This window comes from Orycteropus afer, unplaced genomic scaffold (assembly GCF_000298275.1).
Source record: "Orycteropus afer afer isolate SDZICR_OR568_19922 unplaced genomic scaffold, OryAfe1.0 scaffold00134, whole genome shotgun sequence".
NCBI classification, from domain to species: Eukaryota; Metazoa; Chordata; class Mammalia; order Tubulidentata; family Orycteropodidae; genus Orycteropus; species Orycteropus afer.
This window is the reverse complement of record NW_006921721.1, coordinates 8,492,256-8,503,218: the sequence shown is the minus strand read 5'-3', so window position 1 is coordinate 8,503,218 and position 10,963 is coordinate 8,492,256.

The following is a 10,963-nucleotide window of genomic DNA, read 5'->3' as shown; positions in this document are numbered from 1 at the left end:
ACCTAGATGTCCTCTGAGACTATGGTCCCAAGTCCTGAAGCCCAGTGACTCACTCTATCAAAGTGTTTGATTACAGCTAAGAAATTTTCATGACTTTGCTCCTTGTAAGTTTTACTATATACATGGCTATATTTGCAGCACATATAAATACATAGGTATAAACATCCTCTGCTAAACCTATATTTACTTGTGTGTGTAGTCTCATTCCATTTCCTACACTTGTTCGGGTTGCCAGTATGTCTATGTATGAACTTGTGGATTATTGTTTGTTATTAATGTTATTGTTGGATTGTGTATGTACTAGAATGTATGTTTGTTGCCTTTAACTCTTGTGCACCTCCCAATATCTTCCTTTGCCTTGGTCATATCACGCTGACATCCCCTTATTATATATTGCCTTTCCCTTCACCCAAGTTACAAGAGTAGCACTAGTAATTCCCCCCCTACACACACCCCTCCCATCATTGGTAACCATCAAAGAATATTTCTTTCTGCAGAACAGCAATCTTTATGGAAGTAGATTGAGGCAACTTTTCACCACCTACTATCTAGTAGGTTCAAACTGCTGATCCTTTGGTAAGCAGCCTTGTTCTTAACCACTGCACCACTAGGGCTTCTCCAAATTCCATAGGTGATTATAAAACAACCAGGTATCCCAGGTAAATAAACTCTGCTTGGCCTATTGAGGTAAGTACCCTCCTAGGGGGTGCACGCTGTTGTTGATGAACTTACCTGTGCCTGTTTAATGAACACCATCTATTTTTTATTGTATGGTAGTACATAATAAGAAAATAGCCAAAATAGTGCAGAAGAGGTACAACAAAGATAAACAGTTTGCATATACAATACTATCATAATATATTATCAGTAATAACAAACATTGAACTATGGATAGACAAATAGATTGACAGGCTGAATGATCAGGTATGTCTAAGCAAAAGGAAATATACTCATGACCATATATAAGGTTGGCAGGTGATACTTCTACATATGGGCTTATATGTGGTGTAAGTAAAAACTAATAGGGGGAAATGTTATGATAACTTCTTAGCTATAGCCAACCATGTTAAGGGAGTGAGTTGTTTGCCCTGTGGGCTTGGGACCATGGTTGTGGGGGACATCAAGCTCAACTAGCATAACATACTACACAAAAACATGGTTCTACATCCTACTTTGGTGAGTAGCAACTGGGGTCTTGAAAGCTTGCAAGTGGCCATCTAAATGCAACAATTAATCTCTCCTCATCTGGAGCAAAGGAGAATGAAGAAAACAAAAGACACATGGAAACTATTAATCCAAAGGACTAGTGGACCACACAAACCTTAGCCTATATGACCATGAGGCCAGGAGATGTAGATGGTGCCTGGCTACCATTGTCAACCACTCGGACAGGGATCAGTGAAGAAAATCCTGGATAGAGTGGGAGAAAAATGTGTAACAAAGCTCAAAATCATAAAAATAAATAAATAAATAACAGGCATACTGGTCTGATAGATTGGTAAAACCCCCAAGACTATGGATCCTACTCACCCTTCAGGGCTGGAATTGAACTCACTCTTGTGGCTTCTAGGCAAAGAATAGACAAGCATATAAGGTGAATGTTTACACTGGGTAGGTACACTCCTTAGAATAATCAATCATGGGAGATCAGAAGGGCAGTATTTGCCCAGGGAGATAGCTCAGAAGGCAGGAATGCACAGGAAAGGACATAGGGAAAAGGGAACCATGGGGAAGAAGTGAGAAGAGAGCTGTTATATTATGGAGATTGCAATCAAAATCATGAAACAAAATGTATATGAGGTGCTGTATGGAAAATAAATTTACTCTGTGAACTTCACCCAAATCGCAATTTTAAAAATGTAAGTAAATATATAGAAAATAGCCAAACTATAGAATATGTGTTTAAACAGGACAATGAGATATACCTGAGAGTACATGAAGCTAAACAGGATGAATATTCAATTCACCATCAGTTGTTTAAAAAGAAAGCTGATACAAATAAAATACTCAATTTTTCCAAAATTAAACTCTTCATGAAACTGAATTTATTAAACAATTTTTATGACACAGGATCTGAGCAAGATTCAACAGAAACAATGTCTCTTATCTCTTACCAACTTTTTCATTAGTTCTTTGCCTTTGGTTCAAACCACCTGTCCTTTAATACAATTCTCCTTCAGCATACAATCTTACTTCTTTCTTTTCACCCTATACCTTCTGGAAAAAAACTAAAACTAGCAGTCCTTATACCCTCATTTATTCTTCACCCTGTGCAATTTGGTTTCGGCTTTACAGTCTCTTTAAAAATCTGTATCTTAAAGAGATTCCAATTTTTGAATGAGTTCCCGATTACAAAATCAATCGTCCCTTCTCAATTCTTACTCTATTCACTGTGTTATCAACCATTGATCAATCATACCCTTACGAATCACTCTTTCCTGCTTTGGTTTCAATAACCCTGTTCAATAACCCTGTTTGTTCTCTTAGTATTTTACCACACTTTTTTAAAGCCCACCTTAGTCTGAATCTCTTTTTTTTCACTCATTTCTTGAATGGAAGTTTTCCCTAAATTTCAATTTGCAGCTCAACACCTGCCTTTGGTCATACTGCATGCTCTCAAATGGTGACTTTATTCATTCCCAAGACTTAAACACCAGACTTATCCCTAACTTAATTCCTCGGTTCCATACATAGATTTTCAATGAATTTTAGGCATTTGATTCCTGGTACTTGAACACTACATTGCTAAGTAACCTTGGGAAAGGCATAATTTCTGTGAGACTCCATCTCCTCTTTTGTGAGATTAAGAAGTTGGACAATGTTCCAATTTTCACATGGATATTATCAGTCATGGGTCTTGGTTAGAAGAAGTAAACAAGCCTGGGTAGCTTTAACAGAAGTGAATTTACCACAAGAGGTCTATGAGCATTAGAATCGTGGGAAAGCCTGGGGAAAACAGACTGAAAGACTGGAACAAGAAAGCTCCAGCAGTTTACGTAGCTGGAACCACAGGCAAGATCCCACTAATGGAAAAGTTTGGCTCTGCCAATATATTAGCTCTGCAGATACTACTGCCATGACCACAGATGGTGTCTCCACCACTACAAGCAGGCCCCAGGAATGAAGACTGACTCTGCCTAGCCACCATCCTGGTAGCATGGGCAAGACTCAAATCCCAGGCTGGGACATTACATCATCTGGTCCCTGTACCAACCAATAGCAGGCAGAGGGAATATCCAGCTGACCCCAACACAAAGGGCATTTCTACCCAACAGAAATGTGCTTTGGATATTGGGGAACAGCTACCACTCCCCTCACCCCAAACATGAAATATTCACCATAGATATCTCAAAGCTACCTCAAACTCAAGGCCTTCAGAGTGGAAAACCATATGTTACCCAGATATCTTGTGGCCAGAAATCAGTGGCACATTTGTAGCACTGAGAATCTCACTTTAAGTAACTCTTCGGATTTATTTAGTAATTTCACTGGGAAGACTGTTAACTTTTTGGTCATTTCTTTTGGTCCTAGCACATAAGTTTTGTTACTAAATGATTAATGAATTAGTGATTTGTAGACTAAAGTGAACACAGAACAAATTTCATTTATCAATCTGAAAAAATTCATCTTGATTTAAATTATCTTATGTGTGACTCTTTATGACTGTTTCTACCTCATAATTTTCAATGAGCTTCAATTAGCAAATAATGCCTATGAGCACTGCCTGGTGACTAAGGGAAAAGGGGAGAGGGTGCTGACGCAGCACTTTTTTTGGCTGTTGATTCTTTCATTGTGAAGAAGCAAATTGTAGCATTCTCAACATGTGTCATATTCATAATCTTTAAAAACTATATTTCATTCAAATATTTAAACATTCTCATTTGTTGATGAAAGAAACATCTGATAAACTAAGCATGATTTAAATAAAAGATCTATAAATGAATGGGAGGTGAAGGCAGCGTATAGCTCAGATAGACACATTTCCCTTTGTTTTTAGACTGTAAAACTTACTGTGTCCCTTGCATTAATGAAACAATAGAGAAGATAATGAGATGCTATTTGAAAACTTATAAATATCCACAGAGGACAATAAATGCCTTTGCTACCTCTTAGCTCACATGTCATGTGCATTTCCAGGGTCTGGCAGTTGTCACAAATGTACTTTATGATTTTCAAACTTAGAATGTGATTAAATACCCAAGGGACACTGAACTGAACTGCCTAAGTGAAAATGCAAACTGCCAGTTTATTTAAAATCACATCCTGCAACCACCACTCTGGTATTCTTAATCCCTGACCCCACTCTGCTTTCTTTTTTCTTTTTCTTGTAGCAATTTATCATCTTCTAAATCCTATACAAGTTAGTTTCATGTTTTGGTTCTAGCTCCTCTGCTGGAATCTAAGTCCCGTGGCAGCAGGGATCTTTATCTGTTTGCTCCACAGATGTTCTGAGAACCCCAAAGAGTATCCGGCACACACTGAAACAGGATCGGGTGCAGGCAGTCAAAGCGACCCTGAGTCCTAGTGACCCATGTATGTAGAGTAGAACTGTGTTCCACAGTGTTTTCAGTGGTTCAGTAGAAGTCGATCACCAGGCATGTTTTCTGAGGTGCCTCTGGTGGACTCGAACCTCCAGACTTTCCGTTAAGAGCCAAGAACAACATTAACCATTTGCACCCTCAAGACATGTATTAGTCATGTGTTTATTATTATTGTTGGATAAATGAACAAACGATCCAGATAGCTTGAAGGCCAATGTCTGATGCCTGAGCTGGTTGCCACTGACATGTACTCTGTGCTGAGCTCCATTCCTGGTCCTCTCTTCCCTGTAAAAACCTGCTTTTCCAAATAATCTACCACTTGGTGACAGCAAGCCTGGAACGACTGCTAACTGTGTTATTGTTATTGTTATTTGCCATCGAGTCGTATCCTACTCATAGCGACTCCTCCTTGAGTTTCCAGGGCAGTATTTCTACGGAAGTAGATTGCCCAACTGTGTAGAGCACTACTATTCCCCATAATCATTGCACTTTAATAAGAATCAAAGCCTCAAAGGAAAGGAATATAACATCAATTATAAAAGTTCCACCACAGCCTTGTCTTTGTACCCAGTGTGCAAATCTTGGCAGGGGTGCTTTTGGGTTGAAGAGAAATAGACTCCACCTGCCTAATTATTGCACAGGATTCCTAATTTATGCTTTTATTGTCAACAGATTATCTCTCCAAAGGGAGCTGTGTCTTCCTTTTCAGGGCTTTATTGAAACCTGTGTATGTGGAAAACAAAGTCATCAGAAATCATAGTCTAATCACAGGGTGGTTGTTTATTGCATCAATTGTGCTGGAAGACTCGGATTGTACTATCATATGTTTGCTCTTTTTCTTTTCCTTTCTTTCTTGTTTAAATCTGTAAATAATAATTATCATTATAATCATAATCAAATGAAGTTTCATGCTGAATTGTTTTAACTTTCTAAGCAAATTCAGTAAAACCTTACTTGTCTGAAGGTCATCGCTGGGAACCATAGCACTCTGGCATGTGGCCAAAACATGTTCTGGAGCAGGCTTGAATCGCTTAATTAAAAGTATCTTTTCAAGATCTTCCTTCTCTCTTTCTTGCCAACTTTTGCTCTTCTGCTTCCCTCTGATGCAGCCTGGTTTCTTGCAGTCATTTGGCTTTTGGTGTTCACGGAAGAAGCAAATTCAGCCAGGAAGCAGGAAGATTGTGGCCAGACTCAGATCGAGAGCCAGGGAGGGAAGCAGTGCTGAGGCGAACATGAGAGGGACACACTATTATGTTGTAAGCTCATGCCATTATTACATTTTAAAAACATCCTTAGTCATTTGAAAACATTTTTATTCTGCTTTCATACTTAATTGACTCTTTGGCTAGGTATTAGAATTTAAATTGAAAAGGTTTTTTTCCTCCTCATTTTAAAGCTATTTCTCCACTGATGATTGCCTTTTATATCCTTCAGTTGTATTTGATCTTTAAAAAAAAAAAAAAAAATCTCCAGGAGCTTTTAAGATTTTTAATGTTCTGAAACTTCTTACCCTGATACAGATCATTTTATAAAACAAATAAGGTCTTATTTATTTATTTATTTTGCTACACATTTGAAAACTGCTTCCAAATTCAAGATTTGTCTTGTTTAATTTGAAAAATTTTTCTTGCCTAATTTTTAAAAGACATGTACCATAAGATGACTGGGCATGGCTCAAGGTCTTTAGCTGGGGAATCCAGAGGTCTTCGTTCTGGGTTATTCATCTTCTGAAGAGAACTTTCCTTCATGCCTTACCTAACAGGGCACATGTCATGCTGGTGATTGCCAGAGACCAGGAAGCAATAAAGGGTTCAGGGATTTCATCATTCAGAACACAGACTTTCATTTAACTGGCTTTTTTTTTTTTTTTTCCCCTCTGTAGCTACACCTGGAAGTTTTGAGTATCCACCTTGTCATTTTAACATTTTCAAGGGAGAAGATTTCTGGTCTTCTGCAGTGCCCAGTCTCTTGGCAGCAAGTGAGAGAGTATATACCCAGTAGAATCACTAAAGGAATGTGAGGGACACAAGGTGGCATTGTCAGAGGGGGTGACACCAAGATGACTGTCCATAAAATTTGTGCTGTCTTTCAGCAGAAATTTATTACTGTTTATAAAAATATCCCTGTAGTTAATTATAACAACAAAAACATTTTTCATAAGCACGGCTTGCATGTGTCAATATACTGACGAGGCTAAAACTCTATGGTAATTTACTTTTTGCACTTTCTTACATACTCTGGTCATGTAGTGCCTAAGGCACTTGACTGCTAACCAGAAGGCTAGCCGTTCAAACCCACCAGCCACTCCTCGGAAGGAAGATGGGGCAATCTAGTTCTGTAGTGATACTGCTTCTGAAACCCAAGGAGGGATCGCTATGAGTTGGATCCGACTTAATGGAATAACAACAACAACATATACTCTGGTCAAAGCTGTCATTATAACTCAATTACAACGACAGTTCAAATCACGTGATTTCTTCTGCATGTGCTAGAAGCACTCATCATTGTTTTTGTTACTACTTATATTTTCATTATCTCTGATTTTGTTACATATCCTGGGTGTTTTAGCTACAACACTGTGGTAAATAGTATTTGTGAAGCTCTATCATAATTTTTTTGAGAATGAAGTTGCAATTAAAGGAAAGGAAGGAGAAAAATAAAAAAGCTTTCCAATCAATTACTAATAATGTTATAACTAATAACGTGCTTCAGTGCAGAAAGATTTTATAAAGTAATTTTGTTCTTGTATTCATTTATTCTAAGAAATATTACATTCAAGCAATTTACAACTGTTTCACATATTATTCTCTGATTAAAATTGATAATAATCATTACTAAGGATTCTGTATGGTCTGGAAGGATAGATAGATCTACATAGAGGGAGGGGTGACACCATGAGTTAAGACACTATCCCTGGTAATGCCACTGAATACTCCTGGAGGTTCAGTGACTGTCCACTGACTTAAAAAATCCCTGTTTTCCATCCTATACTTCACTCCCACCTTCTATGACAAACCTCAACCACAAAAACAAACAAGCTGCTGTTGTGTTGAATCAATTCAAATTAAGGTGACTATGTGTATGTCAGAGCAGAATTGTGCTCTGTAGGATTTTCAGTGGCTAATTTTTCAGAAGTTGATTGGCATGACTTTCAAGGCATCTCTGGGTAGCCTTGAACTTCTAACTTTTTAGTTAGCAAACAAGTACATTAATTCTTTGCACCACCCAGAAACTCTTTCTATGCAACACAGTTCACTGAGTCCTGAGCTTTTATGGGTTCTGCTATCAAATTGCTCCATTTTCTACTATCCCTTAAGTAGTAGCTCCCTCCCTTCTACTAAGACAGGTGACATTATTTCATTTCATTTGCTTACTGTGTTCCACAGAATTGCTGAAATCTTTTTGTTCACTCTACCTTTTTATTTGTCTTGTGGAGTATAAATTTTTTAAAAAAATTATCTGATGTCTTGTTAGTGGAATGTTAGGAAGGAATACAAATTAAAAGTCAATCTCCCGTGTTTAACTCTGATGAATATGTTCTTTTCTGTCTAGGAGAACTTGGATTCTACTTTGGTCTTGCTGGTTCATGGGGGTAGCAGAAAAAGGAATTGGCAGGATACCAAGTCTGTATCAAAGCTTCAACCAGCATAGTTGTATTTTATCAGTTTTATATTGAACTTCAGGTAAGATGTCTTTGAACCCTAAGTTCTGCAGCTAAAAATGTTCTGAAAACTATTTAACATAACCTTCTGATCCTAATGTTTAATGACTCTATAATTCACTTATATATTGAATAGTTACTGAGCTTCTTCTCTATGCACCGATATTTTCTTACTTGATATAAACAGATTTAACAATGATGATTTTTATTGATACATATTTTATCGTAATCATAAATCTCATTCAGTTGAAACACTACATGTTGTTGTTAGGTGCTGTCAAATCTATTCTGACTCACAGTGACATGATGTATAACAGAACAAAAAGCTGCTCTGTCATGCGCCAACCTCACAAATCTTCTGTTTGAGTCCATTGTTGTAGCCACTGTGTCAATTAATCTCATTGATGGTGTCCCTCTTTGTCATCGACCCTCTATTTTACCCAGTATGATGTCTTTCTCCAGTGATTTGCTCCTCCTGATGACATGTCCAACACTACTAAAGAGTATTCTTAGCTATACTTTCTTCAAGACAGGTTTGTTTGTTTTTCAGGCAGTTCATTCAATATTCTTCAGCAACAGCATAATTCAAATGTTTCAATTCTTTGACATTTATTTTTCATTGTGAAAATAAATTCAAGTGAGTAAGAAATTATTAGTATATCATCTGAACAGTGAAATATCAGAATATTTAATCAACTTGCATCTCTTAATAACAAACTGGAATAAGAACTATTTCTTTTCTTAGAGGTCAAGAGGAGATGATGGTTTTTCTCTTTAAAACTTTGTCTCTCGTTTGTATTCAAGTCACTTGACAATCTTGATTTAGTTCAAATGATCAAGCTACACCATCATTTGGAAATAGATTTTGCTTTAAATTACATATTATCTCAGTTTCAGATGATGAAAAAAAATTCAGATGCGATTGGACAATTGTAAGGCATTTGTATACCAACCAGAAGGTTGGTGGTTCAAATCCACCAGCTTCTCTACAGGAGGAAGATAAGGAAATCTACTTCCATAAATATTTACAGCCTTGGAAACTCAATGTGGGTCATTATGAGTTGGAATCAACTCGATGAGAGTAGGTGGGTGGACAATTACTTTGGTTGGTAAGTTAAGAGTTTCATTCCTCATAAATTGGCTCTTCCTCTGGTGGTTCCTAACTCACTAAATGGCATCACCCAGTATGTGCCTAAGGCTGATTGCTAAGAAGGATGGCAGTTCAAACCCACCTGCCACTCCACAGAAGGAAGATGGGGAGATCTGCTTCCACTTCCTTGGAAACCCAAGGGGTGTCACTATGAGTTAGAATCAACTTGATGGCAGTGGTTTTGGCTTGCTTTCTGGTTAGTACCTTAAGAAGGGAATCTGGATTTCATTTGTGGAACCTCCATTTCCTGCCCTTCCATCAGTGTATTCTGCCAATTCCACTTTAATGTACCTCAAATCTCTGCATCTTTACTGCCATGGATGACTGCAGTAAACTTCTCACTGGTATCCACCTCCACTGTGGGTCTCTCCTCATCTATTTTCCATATGCCAGCCTGAGATCTTCCAAAAGAGCATATTTGATTATATTACTCCCCTTCTCACAAAAGTCAATAGCTTCCCATTGCCTAGGGATAACTCAAAACTCCTTCATGTGGCTTACACACAATGGCTCCTGGCCTCTCTCCAGCCTGTTTTTCCTATTTTATTCCTTTAGTTCTCTGAGCCAGGGCCAACAGCACTTCTTTCAGTGCCTAGATTGCACCATGCCATTGCCTCTAGGCTTTGGACATGCTGTTTCCTGTCTAGAACACTCTCTCTCAATTTCAACTCCCCAGATATTTACTCATCCTTTAGGCTTCAACTTTAATATCACCTAGCTTTAAGATGGGATAAACAGTTAATGAGCTTGGCTGCTAAAAATAAAGTTATAAGTTTGAATCCACCCAAAGTTGCCTTGGAAGAAAGGCCTGGAGATCTATTTCAGAAAAATCAGCCATAGAAAACCCTACAGAGCACAGTCCTCCTTTGACATACTCTGTGACAACAGATTTCAGCTTAGTATAGGGCTGAATGGAAGGTCCCCAAAAGATCTACTCATGCTTGATCCCTGGAATCTGTGAGTGGGATCTTATTTGGAAAACAGGTCTTTGAACATATAATTTAGCTAAGGACACTGAGGTGAAGAGATACTCCTGATTATCTCAGTGGGCCCTAACTTCAATGACAAGTGGCTTTATAAGAGATAGAGGAGAGGACAGATAAGAGAAGCATGTGAAGATAGAGGCAGAGATTAGAATGATGTGACCCCAAGCCAAGGAAGTTGACAACAACCAGAAGTCAGAAAAAGCATGGAATGCTGCTGACATCTTAATTTTGTACTTCTGGACTCCAGAACTATGATAGCATATATTGCCATTGTTTTAAGCCTCTAAGTTTGTGGCAATGTGTTACAGCATTCCTAGGAGACTAACACACCCCTCATTCTTAGACTAAGAATGGTCTACTGTGTCATATGCTCCCATGGACCCCTTCATGTCCTCCTTTGTAAAATTCGAATTGTCTCACCTGGAAGGCTGCAAGTGCTGGGAAGGCAGGGGCTGTGCATATCTCGTTCATGGCTGTTTTAGTTTCCTAGAGCTGGTAGAACAAAAGATACCATTTGCAAAAACAGCAAGGAGGCCACATGTTCTGACCTCCTCTAATCTCACAAGAGGAAGATAGCAGTAACCCAAGGCCTATTACTGCAAGGCCAAACATGCTGCCTCCCTCC